This window comes from Chiloscyllium punctatum, chromosome 4 (genome assembly GCF_047496795.1).
Source record: "Chiloscyllium punctatum isolate Juve2018m chromosome 4, sChiPun1.3, whole genome shotgun sequence".
In the NCBI taxonomy this organism is placed as follows: domain Eukaryota; kingdom Metazoa; phylum Chordata; class Chondrichthyes; order Orectolobiformes; family Hemiscylliidae; genus Chiloscyllium; species Chiloscyllium punctatum.
This window is the reverse complement of record NC_092742.1, coordinates 51,195,111-51,210,836: the sequence shown is the minus strand read 5'-3', so window position 1 is coordinate 51,210,836 and position 15,726 is coordinate 51,195,111. Positions and strand designations below refer to the sequence as shown.

At 41.8% G+C, this 15,726-nt stretch overlaps 1 protein-coding gene across 4 annotated transcripts in view; it reads left to right on the top strand.

Moving 5' to 3' along the window:
* The window catches only part of nin (ninein (GSK3B interacting protein)), a 193,682-nt gene that overhangs the window by 18,537 nt on the left and 159,419 nt on the right, over positions 1-15,726 (top strand). The gene's annotated exons all lie outside the window — the stretch shown is intronic.

Below are 15,726 nucleotides of genomic sequence, written 5' to 3'. Positions count from 1 at the left end.
CTCTTATTTTCTGTATTTCTATGTACATGCTTTAGGACTTCAGCAGACACACCTTCAATTAATCCCACTCCCTACTCTTGCTCTTGCTCTCATAGATATGCTTTTATTAATGCTTTGCTATTGCTGAATAATACTGGATTAGTGGTGCTGGAAGAGCACAGCAGTTCAGGCAGCATCCAACGAGCAGCGAAATCAACGTTTCGGGCAAAAGCCCTTCATCAGGAATAAAGGCAGTGAGCCTGAAGCGTGGAGAGATAAGCTAGAGGAGGGTGGGGGTGGGGAGAGAGTAGCATAGAGTACAATGGGTGAGTGGGGGAGGAGATGAAGGTGATAGGTCAAGGAGGAGAGGGTGGAGTGGATAGGTGGAAAAGAAGATAGGCAGGTCGGACAAGTCAAGGAGACAGTAACTGAGCTGGAAGTTTGAAACTAGGATGAGGTGGGGGAAGGGGAAATGAGGGAGCTGTTGAAGTCCACATTGATGCCCTGGGGTTGAAGTGTTCCGAGGCAGAAGATGAGGCGTTCTTCCTCCAGGCGTCTGGTGGTGAGGGAGCGGCGGTGAAGGAGGCCCAGGACCTCCATGTCCTCGGCAGAGTGGGAGGGGGAGTTGAAATGTTGGGCCACGGGGCGGTTTGGTTGATTGGTGCGGGTGTCTCGGAGATGTTCCCTAAAGCACTCTGCTAGGAGGCGCCCAGTCTCCCCAATGTAGAGGAGACTACATCGGGAACAACGGATACAATAAATGATATTGGTGGATGTGCAGGTGAAACTTTGATGTATGTGGAAGGCTCCTTTAGGGCCTTGGATAGAGGTGAGGGAGGAGGTGTGGGCACAGGTTTTACAGTTCCTGCGGTGGCAGGGGAAAGTGCCAGAATGGGAGGGTGGGTCGTAGGGGGGTGTGGACCTGACCAGGTAGTCACGGAGGGAACGGTCTTTGCGGAAGGCGGAAAGGGGTGGGGAGGGAAATATGTCCCTGGTGGTGGGGTCTTTTTGGAGGTGGCGGAAATGTCGGTGGATGATTTGGTTGATGCGAAGGTTTGTAGGGTGGAAGGTGAGCACCAGGGGCGTTCTGTCCTTGTTACGGTTGGAGGGGTGGGGTCTGAGGGCGGAGGTGCGGGATGTGGATGAGATGCGTTGGACGGCATCTTTAACCACGTGGGAAGGGAAATTGCGGTCTCTAAAGAAGGAGGCCATCTGGTGTGTCCTATGGTGGAACTGGTCCTCCTGGGCGCAGATACGGCGGAGGCGGAGAAATTGGGAATACGGGATGGCATTTTTGCAAGAGATAGGGTGGGAAGAGGTGTAATCCAGGTAGCTATGGGAGTCAGTGGGTTTTTAAAAAATGTCAGTATCAAGTCGGTCGTCACTAATGGAGATGGAGAGGTCCAGGAAGGGGAGCGAGGTGTCAGAGATAGTCCAGGTAAATTTAAGGTGCTGAATAAGCCAAGTGGCTCTGCCATTCATCTCTCTTCTCGTGAATTCAATTCTAACAATCTCCTGTCAATTACTAGTTATTGTTGGCCATAAACTCCATGTTACTGATGATTTAATGCTAACTTTTGACATCTTTCTTGAGATCAATATATTTTACAAAATTTAACATTTTCACTGGCACTGCAGCTGTTCTGCAAAGAGTATTGGCTATATGGATGATAATAGAAGTGTTTGAGAAATGATCTTAAAGAAGAATCTAGGATTCATGGAACAGATACATTCAGATGGTTGCCTCAGACTGAATTGTGAGTGTAGTAAAGGAACTCGGGTTCATTTGTCAAAGGCAAATTTAGACCTGGTATTGGGACAATATCTTTAATACAAACTGTGACCATAACGTGAAATAGACTCCTATATAGAGCGTTGCAGCAAAAATTGTGGCATCCTTTAAGGAACCATTTGATGTACTTTGAAGGAATTTAGAATCTTCAGAGAAAGTTATTAATTGAGATGAAAGAAAATTTTACTTTTACAACTAACAGATGTTTGATAATTGGTAAAATAGAGATTATTTAATTTCGAAACCTCTAGCTTATAAAATAGAAATTCTGAGTAAATACACTTCAGCCTTGCATCTCATTTCCTAGTAAACTTCTTACAAGAGTTAAAACCTTTATTAAAGCAACAAATAGACTCAGAAATAAAAATTAAAAATCATTGTCTGTCTTATTTCTCTGGAATATGCTGCTTCCAGAGACTTTCATGTATAATTTGTCTCTGGGTTATCACATGCCACAGTCGCCTGGATTCAGCATTAGAATCATTCTCATTAGTATACTTCTCATGAAAATCTAATAGAAGGTGACATGCTCCATTTCATATTAATCTCTATGAATAATTCGTACATGCTGGGGGAGACATGCAGATTCCTAGTAGGAGGTATGTCTGCTTTGTCTGAACTTGTTATATGGTTCTAAAATTTGTTCTTTACCCAATGTAACATCATATTCAATTAAATGTCACCTTAATTGATGAAGTTCACAAAAGGAGGTCTTACACTTGGCTTTCAGCAATAAAAACTTGGAGTTATCTGTTAACTTTCAGGATAATGATGCTTAAATGCTGTGTAGCCTTACAAACAGTATGTTTTAGAACTTGTTTCGTGAGAAAGAATGGTTCACAGAAAAGAAGCCATACTGATTTTTGCCCATCTTCCAGCCCATTTAAACATACCCTGTTTATCTCCAAATAGAATTGGAATGTCTCCAATTTGTCAGCGAATTATTGTCATTATCTATATGACATTTTTATTTTGTTTACTAGCCATATGACTGGACAGTCAGTTAGTTCAATTGGCTAGGGTGTGGTGCAGAATACCACCCATCGTTGGTTTCAATTCTCAGACCAACTGGGGTACTTTGCCTCACCTTGCACCGGGGATAAGCCATGATTATGAACCTTTGGATAACAAGGACTCAACAGTGTAGAGAAAGAGAGACCCATGAAGAAAAGAATGTGTTTTTCTCGATCACAGCTGATTTAAATTGAGCTTGGATTTTGGACCCAATCCCATTAGAAAATCCTGCACCCCCAACCCATCTCATGTCTCTTGGAACCTTTCAGTTTGGGATTCAGTTCTGCAATGTTTGAAACCATTATCGCCCCACATTCACATTTCCAACAGGAAAGTCAGTGGAAAGAGACCAGAGCAGCAACTTCAGATAGTTATCTCCTTGTCTGACTGTTAACCCAGTTATAGGATGTCTACTGTCTATTAGATTCTGGATTAATCTCATAACATTTTGTTTGGTTTCATGAAACCACTGAGATATTATAGTAATTACTGGAGGAGAAGCATCACCTCTTATTGGGATTAACTCAACGCAAGTCACCACTATTCAAGCTGACTATTGAAACATCCATAGGACTGCCTAATGCAAAGTCAGAGATTTAAGACACTTGCCTAAACAGAAAGCAAATTAATTTTAATCATATGCAGCCAGAAAGACTTCAACAAATTCTAAGATGCTCTGAATTCTGTCTATGGGCTCCAAAATACTAATTCAACATTTCAGTGCAAATTGGTCAGCACTGCTCACAGCTAAAGCTCAAATTCTAGAAAGGTGGACAGAACATTTTAACTACATCTTCATCAACTTTCATTCATCAATGAATAAGCAGTTGACAGGCTGCCTCAGGTTGCCATTAACTGCTGTGTTGGTAATCCTCCAAGGCCTTTAGAAATAGCTAATGCAATTAAACTTCTGTCTAGCATCAAAGCTCCAGGAGCTGATGTAATCACAGTTAAAGTCTACGAGGCTGGATATCAATATCTGGTCAACAAACTCATTCAACTCACAAGAAGCTGTTTCAGTCCATGCGGGGAAAACAATTACCCTGCAAGAATACAAGAATGTCTCCATGTCCCACGAATACATGGGGAAAGGAACTCACAAATCTTGTGACAATTATGGAGGATCTCCCTCTTCATCGCCAACACAATCCTTGCCAGAATATTTCTGGATTATTCAGATTGGGATTCTAGTGATCAACAGCAGGGTGGTCTGTGAGTTCAGACGGCAGCAGATGGTAAGGTGTCTCATGAGCTGGGCTAGACCCTAGCGGTCAGTGGTGAGATGATGTCAAAGAGGTAAAAACAAAACAATGACTGCAGATGCTGGAAAGCATGGTGCTGGATTAGTGGTGCTGGAAGAGCAGAGCAGTTCAGGCAGCATCCAACGAGCAGCGAAATCGACGTTTCGGGCAAAAGCCCTGATGTCACAGAGTGGTGTGTGCCCAGCATGGGGGAGAGTGGGCTTTGCACAGTGGAGAATGAGCCCTCATTGGGACTGCAAGTCCTCATAAGGAAACCCAGCATGGAGCACCTGCAGGCCCATGGCTAAAAACACGCTGTAATTCCTTATTATTTTTCAACTTTATTGAAAGAGAGATTGTAATGTTTAACTTTTAACTTACTTCTTTTCTACTTTGTACCTAAGATTTTGTACCTAGGTGTCTTTGTACCTAAGATGGTCCTGGGAATGGTGACTTTGTACACTTTTCACCATATTCCTGTATCCCTGTACTTGAGGACAAGAGACAATAAACTTAGTTCTAATGCTATAATGTCTCAACCAGAATCTGCTGCCGGATCCTAGTTTCAGGAAAGGGTAAGGTAATACCTGATTTGATGTTTACAGTCAGACAGATTTAGGTGATTTTCATGCACACGACACCCTATGCCACATTTGTTGACCTGACCAAAACCTTTGACACAGTCAGACATGAGGGTTTTTGGACAGCAGTGGAGAAGGTTAGCTACCCTGTGAAATCTATCATAGTGATTCAATGGTCATGCATATCCTGAATGATGGTGAGTCTTCTGATTCATTCCCAGTCAGTTTTGAGTTTAGACTGGATGGTGTGTTAGCAACTGTGTGCTGTCCTCAGTATGGTTTTCTCCACTATGATTTCTAAAGCTTTTCATAATCATGATTCTAGCATTGAAAATAGATATTGCATAATGGATACCAACTCAATCTGAGATGACTCCAGGCAAAGACTATGGTCTCCAATGACATACTTAACCGATTTCTTTTTGTTTGCCTAATGACTTTGTACTACCTGTAGTTCAGAGATAGACATGCAATGTAATGAGGGTTTGTTTTCCAAAGCTTGCAAAAACTCCAGCCTTACAATCAACAAAAATAAAACTGAAGTCATGTACCAGCCTGCTTCAGGACAGCCAAAACACGAGTTCAAGGTTTCATCCATGACCAGGAACGCTCAGCAAGTGACGTGTTCACTTACCTTGGTAGCACATTTAAGTTAGTCACATGCAAAGGTTGCCAAAGCAAGGGCAGCCTTAAGCAGACTCTGATCATCAGTCTGTGAATGCAGAGTAATAAATCTGCCTATTGTGATTGTGCTGCCCCTTTCACAAGGTTATGCTGTTCTTGGCTGTTTATTCAGCAAGGTTGTAAAAGCAGCGATTCCGAAAATTCAAGGTTTCAAGGGTTTTAAGGCCAGTTTGACTATAGATAACAGATACTGCCTCAGACAAAACGCTTTCAAGTTTTAAAAAACGCTTGCATATTGAAAGGGGAGTGGCCAGCTCAGCTTTTTTCTGGCGTGGCTTACTGAAGGCAAGCAGTCAGTTTTGAAATTGGTCTACATGGAAGAAGGTGTTCCATGCTGAATCTTTCTGCTCTCTCTCTCTCTCTCTCTCTCTCTCTCTCTCCTGTAAAACCCTTTGCTTGATTTTACCTTTGTTACAAGGGTGTTTATGGGGATTGTTGCAAGTATTTGGAATAGTATCATGAAGGTTGGGATAATCTGCTGGGTTTTTGGATAGGTTAAGTTATTCTATATTCTGTTCTCTTTTGTTTGTGTTTCATGCAGTAATCTTGCAAATAAATTCAGTTTTGTTTAATACTAAGTGGGTGGGTCAGCTGCATCACCCTGGAATATCCACTCTACACTTGCTTAAAGCAACTAGCAAAGTTAGGGTCTGGGCAACTTTCTTGAAATGTTTTGAGGAGGTCTGGCCTGGTCCATAACATTACAAATCTGAAAGTCTGTACAGTAATAATCATTCCCACTCTGCTCTATGCTTGTGAAAATTGGACTGTGCACGTATGCTTTGCCAAACAAGCTCAACTATTTTCACTTGAGCTGCCTTTGGAAACCTATGAAGATCAGACAACAGGGTAAAGTACCAGTCATGGGATCTGCTCGCCAAGCTGGCATGTCAAACGTCTACACCCCATGTTGAGAGAGTGACAACTGTGTTGGGCTGGTCTTGTATTTCTTAGATTCAGTGAGCCTGGGGTGCATTGTTAAAATATCAAAAGGCACATAGGAGGACATTCCTAAAGGCTTCATTTGGAAATTTGACATTGACATGGGGTCTTGGAGAAACTCACCCAGGATTGGGGCATCTTGCACAACAAAATAAACACAATGCAATCTCATTTGAAAGCAAATATATTTCAGAGGCAGAGAGAAAATGCAAGGAAAGGAAAACTTGAAACAGAATCCCATCCAAACTGAAAGATCAGTAATATTTGTTCTATTAGCAATGGAACCCATGGGCAGTTTAGTTACCAACTTACCCACCCTACCAAACATCTCAGATGATGGATACAGGCATCTTTGTCTTGAAGGATAAACATAAACTGCCACCCCAACTAGGGGTCGTGGGGGGCATAAAATAAGAATCAAATCTGAATGTTTTCAGGTTCCTTACCTTCACGGTCCCATCATAGATTCATTGATACATTAGGGGAGTATGCTCAAGTTGTCATTTTCTAATATAAACAATCATTTTCTCAATACAGAAAAAAGTAAAAGTATGGTATTTACAAATTAGGAACTTCTATTCTTCTTGGGCTATGGGGTTCTCTGGCAAGACTGAAAGGAGAATATAGAGAGTTAGGCAGGAATTTAAAAAGGAGGTCCTCAAGAGTAGTAATATTTGGATTACTCCCAGTGCTACAAGCTAGTGAGGGGAGGAATAGGTGGATAGAGCAGATGAATGCATGGCTGAGGAGCTGGTGTGTGGGAGAAATATTCACATTTTTGGATCATCGGAATCTCTTCCATGGTAGAAATGAACTGTACAAGATGGACGGACTGCATCTGAATTGGAAGGGGACTAATATACTGACAGGGAGATTTGCTTGAGCTGCTCAGCAGGATTTAAACTAGTGTCGGGGTGGGTGGTAACCCAGGGAGATAGACAGGAAAGAGATCAATCTGAGACTGCTACAGTTGAGAAAAGAAGCGAGTCAAATAGTCAGGGCAGGCAGGGACAAAGCACAGAACAGGGTGGGACTAATAAATTAAACTGCATTTATTTCAATGAAAGGGGCCTAACAGGGAAGGCAGGTGAACGCAGAGCATGGTTAGGAACATGGGACTGGGAGATCATAGCAATTACAGAAACATGGCTCAGGGATGGACAGAACTGACACCTTAATGTTCCAGGATATAAATGCTACAGGAAGGACAGAAAGGGAGGCAAGAGAGGAGGGGGAGTTTTTGATAAGGGATAGCATTACAGCTGTACTGAGGGAGGATATTCCCGGAAATAATCCAGGGAAGTTATTTGGGTGAAACTGAGAAATAAGAAAGGGATAATCACCTTATTGGGATTATATTATAGACTCCGAATACTCAGAGGGAAATTGAGAAACAAATTTGTTAGGAGATCTCAGTTATTTGTAAGAATAATAGGGTGGTTATGGTAGGGGATTTTAACTTTCCAAACATAGACTGGGACTGTCATAGTGTTAAGGGTTTAGATGAAGAGGAATTTGTTAAGTGTATACAAGAAAATTTTCTGATTCAGTATGTGGATGTACCTACTAGAGAAGGTGCAAAACTTGACCTTCTCTTGGGAAATAAGGCAAGGCAGGTGACTGAGGTGTCAGTGGGGGAGCACTTTGGGGCCAGTGACCATAATTCTATTAGATTTAAAATATGATGGAAAAAGATAGACCAGATCAAAAAATTGAAGTTCTAAATTGGGGAAAGGCTAATTTTGACGGTATTAGGCAAGAACTGTCAAAAGCTGATTGAGGGCAGATATTCGCAGGTAAAAGGAACAGCTGAAAATTGGGAAGCCTTCAGAAATGTATATTCCTGTTAGGGTGAAAGGAAAGGCTGGTAGGTGTAGGGAATGCTGGATGACTAAAGAAATTGAGGGTTTGGTTCAGAAAAAGAAGGAAGAATATGTCAGGTATAGACAGAATAGATTGAGTGAATCCTCAGAAGAGTACAAAGGCAGTAGGAGTATATTTAAGAGGGAAATCCAGAAGACAAAAAGGGGGCATGAGATAGCTTTGGCAAATAGAGTTAAGGAGAATCCAAAGTGTTTTTACAAATATATTAAGGACAAAAGGGTAACTAAGGAGAGAATAGGGCTCCTCAAAGATCAGCAAGGTGGCCTTTATGTGGAGCCACAGGAAATGGGGGAGATACTAAATGGGTATTTTGCATCAGTGTTTAAAGTGAAAAAGGACATGGGAGATATAGAATGTAGGAAAATAGATGGTGAAAAATGTCCCTATTACTGAGGAGGAAGTGCTGGATGTCTTGAAAAGCAGAAAAGTGGATAAATTCCCAGGATTTGATAAGGTATACACTGAAACCTTTTGGGAAGCTGGGGAAGTGATTGCTGGGCCCCTTGCTGAGATATTTGTATCATTGATAGTCACGGGTGAGGTGGCAGAAGGCTGGAGGTTGGCTAACGTGGTGCCACTGTTTAAGAAAGGTGGTAAGGACAAACCAGGGAACGATAGACCAGTGAACCTGACGTCGGGGTGGTCAAGTTGTTGGAGGGAATCCTGAGGGACAGGATGTACATGTATTTGGAAAGGCAAGGACTGATTAGGGATAGTCAACACGGCCTTGTGCTTGGAAATAATGTCTCATAAACTTGATTGAGATTTTTGAAGAAGTAACAAAGAGAATTGATCAGGGCAGAGCAATAGACGTGACCTATATGACTTCAGTAAGACGTTTGACATGGGAGACTGGTTAGCAAGGTTAGATCTGATGGAATACCGTGAGAACTAGCCATTTGGATACAGAATTGGCTCAAAGGTAGAAGACAGAAGATGTTGGTGGAGGGTTGTTTTTCACTGGTCATAGGCCTCCAGTCTGGAGTGCCACAAGGATCGGTGCTGGGTCCACTACTTTTCATCATTTATGTAAATGATTTGGATGTGACTATAAGGCGTATAGTTAGTAAGTTTACCGATAACACCAAAATTGGAGGTGTAATGTGCAGCAAAGAAGGTTACGTCAGATTACAATTGGATTCTGATCAGATGGGCCATGGGCTGAGGTGTGGCAGATGGAGTTTAATTTAGATAAATGCGAGGTGCTGCATTTTGGGAAAGCAAATCTTAGCAGGACTTACACACTTAATGGTAAGGACCTAGGGAATGTTGCTGAACAAAGAGACCTTGGAGTGCAGTCTCGTAGCTCCTTGTAAGTAGAGGCGCAGGATAGTGAAGAAGGTGTTTGGTATGCTTTCTTTTATTGGTCGGAGTATTGAGTACAGGAGTTGGGAGATCATGTTGCAGCTGTACAGGACATTGGTTAGCCACTTTTGGAATATTGCGTGCATTTCTGGTTTCCTTCCTATCAGAAGGGTGTTATGAAACTTGAAAGCTTTCAGAAAAGATTTACAAGTATATTGCTCCAAGGTGGAGGCCAATACAATTGTAACATTTAAAAGGCATCTGGATGGGTATATGAATAGGAAGGGTTTGGAGGGATATGGGCCTGGTGCTGGCAGGTGGGACTAGATTGGGTTGGGATATCTGGTTAGCATGGACGAGTTAGACCAAAGGGTCTGCTTCCGTGCTGTACATCTCTATGATTCTATGAATGCATTTATTGCCCTCGTTGCCTTGAGGCATGGTGATTGGAGGGACAGATCCATGAAATGTTGTCATCGTTTGAAGAAACTGAGCTTGGCAATTCCAGAATACAGTTAAGAGTCAAACATGATGATGTGAGACAGTGACTTTGTATTTTTGACAGTTTGATTTCTTTATCAATTTAAATATGTGGCAAATGTTTTCCTAAAAGTTCCTTTTATTGCTCTTTATTGTATGTGTTTGTAAGTATCTGGTCATGCTGTATTTAATTGGCTGATTAGATTTCAAAGTCTGTACTTGGGAATTAGTACCAGAGGTGATATTGTACATGGAATCTAGTCACCCTTATATGTTGAAAGGAAAGCAGCTTACTTTCAATCACATCACCTCCTGAAGTAATCATCAGAGTGTTCAGACCCTTTTGTGTTGTCTCCAGTTCCACATTATGTTTCAGCTGGTGTTATTTGGAAACCTCAACAAACCTTCCTGACATTAATAAATGCAGTCATTACTGTTAAGTGTGTTCTCCAATCATCACAGCTAGTGGGAGTGCATTTGCATCCAGCTGATGCCAACAAGCTTTTTGTATTGTGATTAATGACACAGTTACCTGCAGCTGAGCAAGTGTCATGCTGAGATTCAAAGTAGAAATGTTTTCAGAAAGGCAGTGCCTTTCATTCAGCAGCTACATGCTGTCGACAGAACGAAGGTCATTATTAAGAAATTGCAAGTTTAGTAGCTGTAAAGTTATATACATTACATATTGTAAAATTGAATTTGCTATACGTTTCAATAAATCAGTTGAAAACTCCAGGCGTGATATGACTGACGTATTTGCATCTGATTAATTATCCTTCTCGCTGGAATTAACTTTGTTTTCCCAATTAACTTCTGCCCAATTGAGAAACTATGCTTCAGAAGCTCAACTGCATAAACCAGGCATACACTCAGTAACGTTGGTCCTCTCCCTCTTCTCCAGGTGAGTACACAGGTTTCATTTCCACGACTGATATCTCTGAATGCTCCATTTCTTCAATTTTGTAGGAATGGCTAACAACTGCTGTAGGTTCCTCCTTGTTGACTTAGACGTGATGTGTTCCTGGATATTGCTGTATGTAATTGAAGAATGGCAATGCACCACGCAGCTTCTCAGGTGGCATTTTTGCGCAGAAGGAAATGCAAGCAGCGTGCAGCTGTAGGAAATGCTGAAGAGTCAGTGTAAAAATAGGGGTACATGTTGCTACACAACATTGAAGTCAATGCTTGTATCAGCAGTTTTTGCTGCAATCATACTTCATGTGGAGAAAGGGCATCTCAGTATGTGAAAGGGAAAAGGAAGGCTTAATACATGGTTCAAGTTTGGACCCTGATCAGTATTCCAGGGCTGGACCATTTCTAGCCTGGGGTTTTACTTCAGTTGCCCAATTAGTAAGCTTTGTTCAATGTAAGTCCAGGGTTCCACATAGTTACCATCCAGGGATTGGGCACAGTCAGTCCTCATAGTTAAGCAAAATAAATCTGCAACATGGTAATCATTCAGTCAGGGAAGTCTTGCAGGTTGCATCCATAGGAGTAGGCCATGTCATTCAGCTTTGGTGATTAAAGTCTGGATTGGGGTTTATAACCAATCTGTGGCATTATCAAGGCCACAGGCAGCTCAAATCTGGGATTGCATTGAGTGGCTAAGCAAATGGTCACAGTTATAGGGGACAATGGTAGATAGTAAGTTAGGATCTGGTAGGATTTGGGAGAGGACTGCATGGTCTCAAAGTGTGGGGTCAAAGTAAGCTGTGGTAACTCTAGCCTCCAGGGAGAGTGCAGGGTCTGCAAGATATCAGCGCTCAATCGTCAGCAGCTCTGGGGCTACAACATGGAAATTAATGGCCACATAACTCAATCTAAGTTGGGTGAAGGGTCATCAGGAGCACAGGGATCACATCACAACAGGAGACATCAAGAATGAGCGGTATTTCATGGATTGCAAGTGGAGTCTGAAAATCACTGCAGTAAATGCAAAGTCTAAACTTCTCTATGCTGATTAGAAAATCAACTATCCAGTAAACTTTGGGTTCGACAAAGCAGCATCTTTTTTTTGAAAGTGAGGAAAAGTTCAAGGCTGGAATGTGAAACTCTCAACTTCAGTAAGCATGAGTCCAGTGGTTACACAATGCACCTATCTTCACATTAAGCAGCATACAAAGGGGGGTGTCTTGTGATGCAGTGGCAGTGTCCCTGCCACTGAGCAAGAGGGTCTGAGTTCAAGTCCACCTCTGGATATCATGGTCATGGAGGAATGTTGTAACAAACATCCTCATTCTGATGTCTCGTGAAGGAGTGATTGAGTGGACATTGCGCTTTACTTGGCATCTTATGATCTCTGAGACTAACCAGACAGAATGGAGTGAGGTACACTCACTCAACACCTCATCTTACTCAGTGGCTAAGGCAGACAGTTTCTTGGGACTGGAATCCTATGACCTATTTTCCCCTAATTTGGTTATTTTGGTGCAAGGACGGCTGATTTCTGTACGTGATAGTGGATTCTGCGCATGGACCTCAATATGTTGGATGCTAACCAGCTTGTGCAAGACCTTCAAATGGCAGCTGCACAACTCAGTTGCCTATGACATTACTGATCTCACACACCTGCTGTAATTTGAAGTGTATGGCAGAGGTCAACTCAGCAGTTCTTCTTGTGGTCTGCAAAAGAATCCCACAGCAGACAGCAGAAAGAACCTCATCTGTATGAACAGCAGCAGCAGCCAGTGACTCCCACACATCTCTGTAGGAAGGAGCAGCAAGACAAGAGCCACCACAGAAGAGAGGCGCTCATTTACAGAACAGGATCTCAGGCTTGGGAGGAGCTATCTGCAAATCAGTGACAGCCAGTGCAGAAGATGACTAAGAATGTCCTGAGTCATTGTGTCATATCAATGCCAGCTGGAGAAGGACCGGTGCTCACAAGGACTGAGTTGTAATCTCATCTCAGTAGACCTCAGAGTTAGTGCTGCCTTTTAGTTTCTTTGTCAGTGGATCATTTCAAAGAGCTATTGGGGATCCTTATGGTCTTTCACAATTCTCAACACATAACTGAATCCAGAGGTCATCCTCACAAGAACCATCGCATTCCCCCTCAATGTCAGGGCAGACAGGCAGCTGCTGTCCTTCAGGTTCAGAAAGCAATCACCTACACCCTATCATGAACCAGATGTCTTCTTCAACAAAAGAGGTTTACACTCCCTTTGTGCATAACTCATTTGTGACAACACAAAATACTGCAGATCTGCACTATATATATCCAAGATCCTAATATCTAGGACCACCCACAGGTGCCAGGCTTTTCCAGAGGCCCTTGGCCCACACAAGGATGATCACTGAAAGATGAGAAATAACCCCTTGACACCTAACTGATGACACATCTTAGAAATTCCAGACTGCAACCAATGAGAGATACAGTGTTGTCCATAGGTTTACCAAGGTCATGAAGAACAAACAATTGGTCTCCTGTGTCTGAGATTTCATTGTCTGGTAGAGGCATGCAGGTGTGCTGCACCCTCCGTAATCTCAGTCACCAATGGAGGAATGTGTTGGCAGATGAGGGGATGCAGGAGTGAGAGGAAACCTGGGAAGGAAGATGAGGATAAGGATGTTGCGATAGCCCAAGAGGAATATCAAAGACAGAAAGATAGGGCAATATACCACCAAGGTTAAGAAATTAGAGGAAATTTTTTACCGACCTGCATCCAGGAAGACTGAGCTGCGTTGAGACTTTTTCTGTCCTTGCTATTTTTGTTTGCACGGTTAGCTACCAGCCCTCTGTTTGCTCTATACCCCTTTCTTCAAGGATTGGCATGTTCTGCTATTTGATTTTTACATTCATTTAAATATTAACTTTTCATTTTGATTTTGACTCGTGATTCCTCACCTCTGCAAGATAAAAGTGCAAAAGGAAGCTTTGCCCTGCACCAATGTTAACATTAAAGCAGCTGTGATACAGTGAACATACCCTACCTCGCATTCTTGGATATTTGGACTAAAACAATCCTTGCGCAACAGGCAACTCCCTGAGTCACATCAGGGAGTCCACTTCCTTTTGAATACTGCTGAGTTTTCCCACATCCTGAGAGGACTCCTTATGTGTCTTCGACCTCACTATCTCTGTCGTGCTTTGTTGTATCTGTGCCATGTCTGTGCATCCTCACCGATAACAGTTGCATAACAATGAGCTGCAAAGTGTGAATCTGTGCTCCATAATGATAGTAAATTCACGTCTGAGTTATCGATTTCCCACTTCATACCATAACCTTTTCAGGTGACTTTGAGAACCCACGACATCTTACAGAGCTTTCCCTCTAAAAACATAATAGATACAAGTCAGATTCTATCAGTGCTTCCATAAGATACAAGTGCGAGGCTTTCCAAATAGACATTTCAGGTCCTAGCTCCTCTCCTAGACCTCATCATTATTTTCAGTCTCCCCGAGATTTATCTCGAGCTTTGAATGCAATCTCCAACCTATATGTATGGAGTTCTCTAATAAATGCAGCTATCTCCAATCATCCACTTCTCTGATTGATACGAGAGGAATCGACTTGTAGCAATTGAAGTGCAGTACATCCTTTTGCTGGTTGAAGGTATTCCATAAGTTTCACTTTGGAGAACTTTCACCAGCTAGTGAGTTCAGCAGCACAGGAATCCTAACCTCTGAGCATCTGGTCTTGTTTTTTAATTCACTCATGAGAGTTGGGCATCAGGCTGGGCCAGCATTTATCTCACTAATGGCTTCATTTGTATCAGAAGATGTAGAATATTGCCATTCTTCAACCTTCCTAATGTAGAATGCAATTGATGTGACCCTGTGCAGGATTTAGAATGCAGAAACAAGCCATTGTTTCAACAAGTTCATGTTAATGTTTATGCTCCAAATGAACCTTCTCTTAGCTTAGTTCATCTAACTCCATCAATATATCATATAGATCCTTCCTTTCTCATTTTTTAATCAAGGTTCCCAATAACTTTATCTATTTTATTTGTCTCAACTACTCACGGTAGTAGTGATTTACGCATTCCAAACCCACTCTGGCTAAAGACATCGATCTTCAATTGGATTTATCAGTGTTTACCTTCTGTTTACAGCCCTAGTTCTGGTTTCCATTAGGTGAAAACATCTTCACTGCTGCTATGCATTCATCATTTATCAGGCTATCCCTCAGTCCTCTCTGTTCTAGAGCAAGGTGACCCAGCCTGTCCAATTAGTTTGGATGTCATCCTTGTGAATGTTTTCATTTTCCGTCTACTCCAGTGCCATATCCTTTTAATAATGTGGAGAGCAGAACTGTTCACACATGCAATACAACTGAGGTTTTACATAATCTGCTGTATCCTTTTAAAAATAAATCCAGTATTATGTTTGATTTTCTTTAGACCTTATTAAACTGGGTGACTTCCTTATGTGATTTGCTTTTCTATAACCTCAGAATTCATTTCCCCCATTGAAACATTTATTTTCTTAAGAGTATTTAACCTCTTTATTCTTGCTTACCAAAATTGATCTTGCACTGCTCGTATATATTGAAGTTAATTTGTCAATTATCTTGTCCATTCTGAAAGTATATTTATGTTTTATTATAATTAATAGATGTTCTGTTGCCTATTAACTCCATCCCAATTGGTGTTGCTGCAAATTTTATTTCTGAATCTGAAATTCAGATTGTTTATGTAAATGGTGAACTCTAATAGTTCCTCTTTTGTTGTGTGGTTTTATGCTCACACCCATGGCTTTAGGTTCAAGACAGAGTTGTTAAAGATAAGGCATGGTCAAGAACTGTCTTTAGGCTTGTCCTTCTGTGCACATATTGAGATTAAGTACTATAATACGTGGTGTTCAGAGGTATACCATACT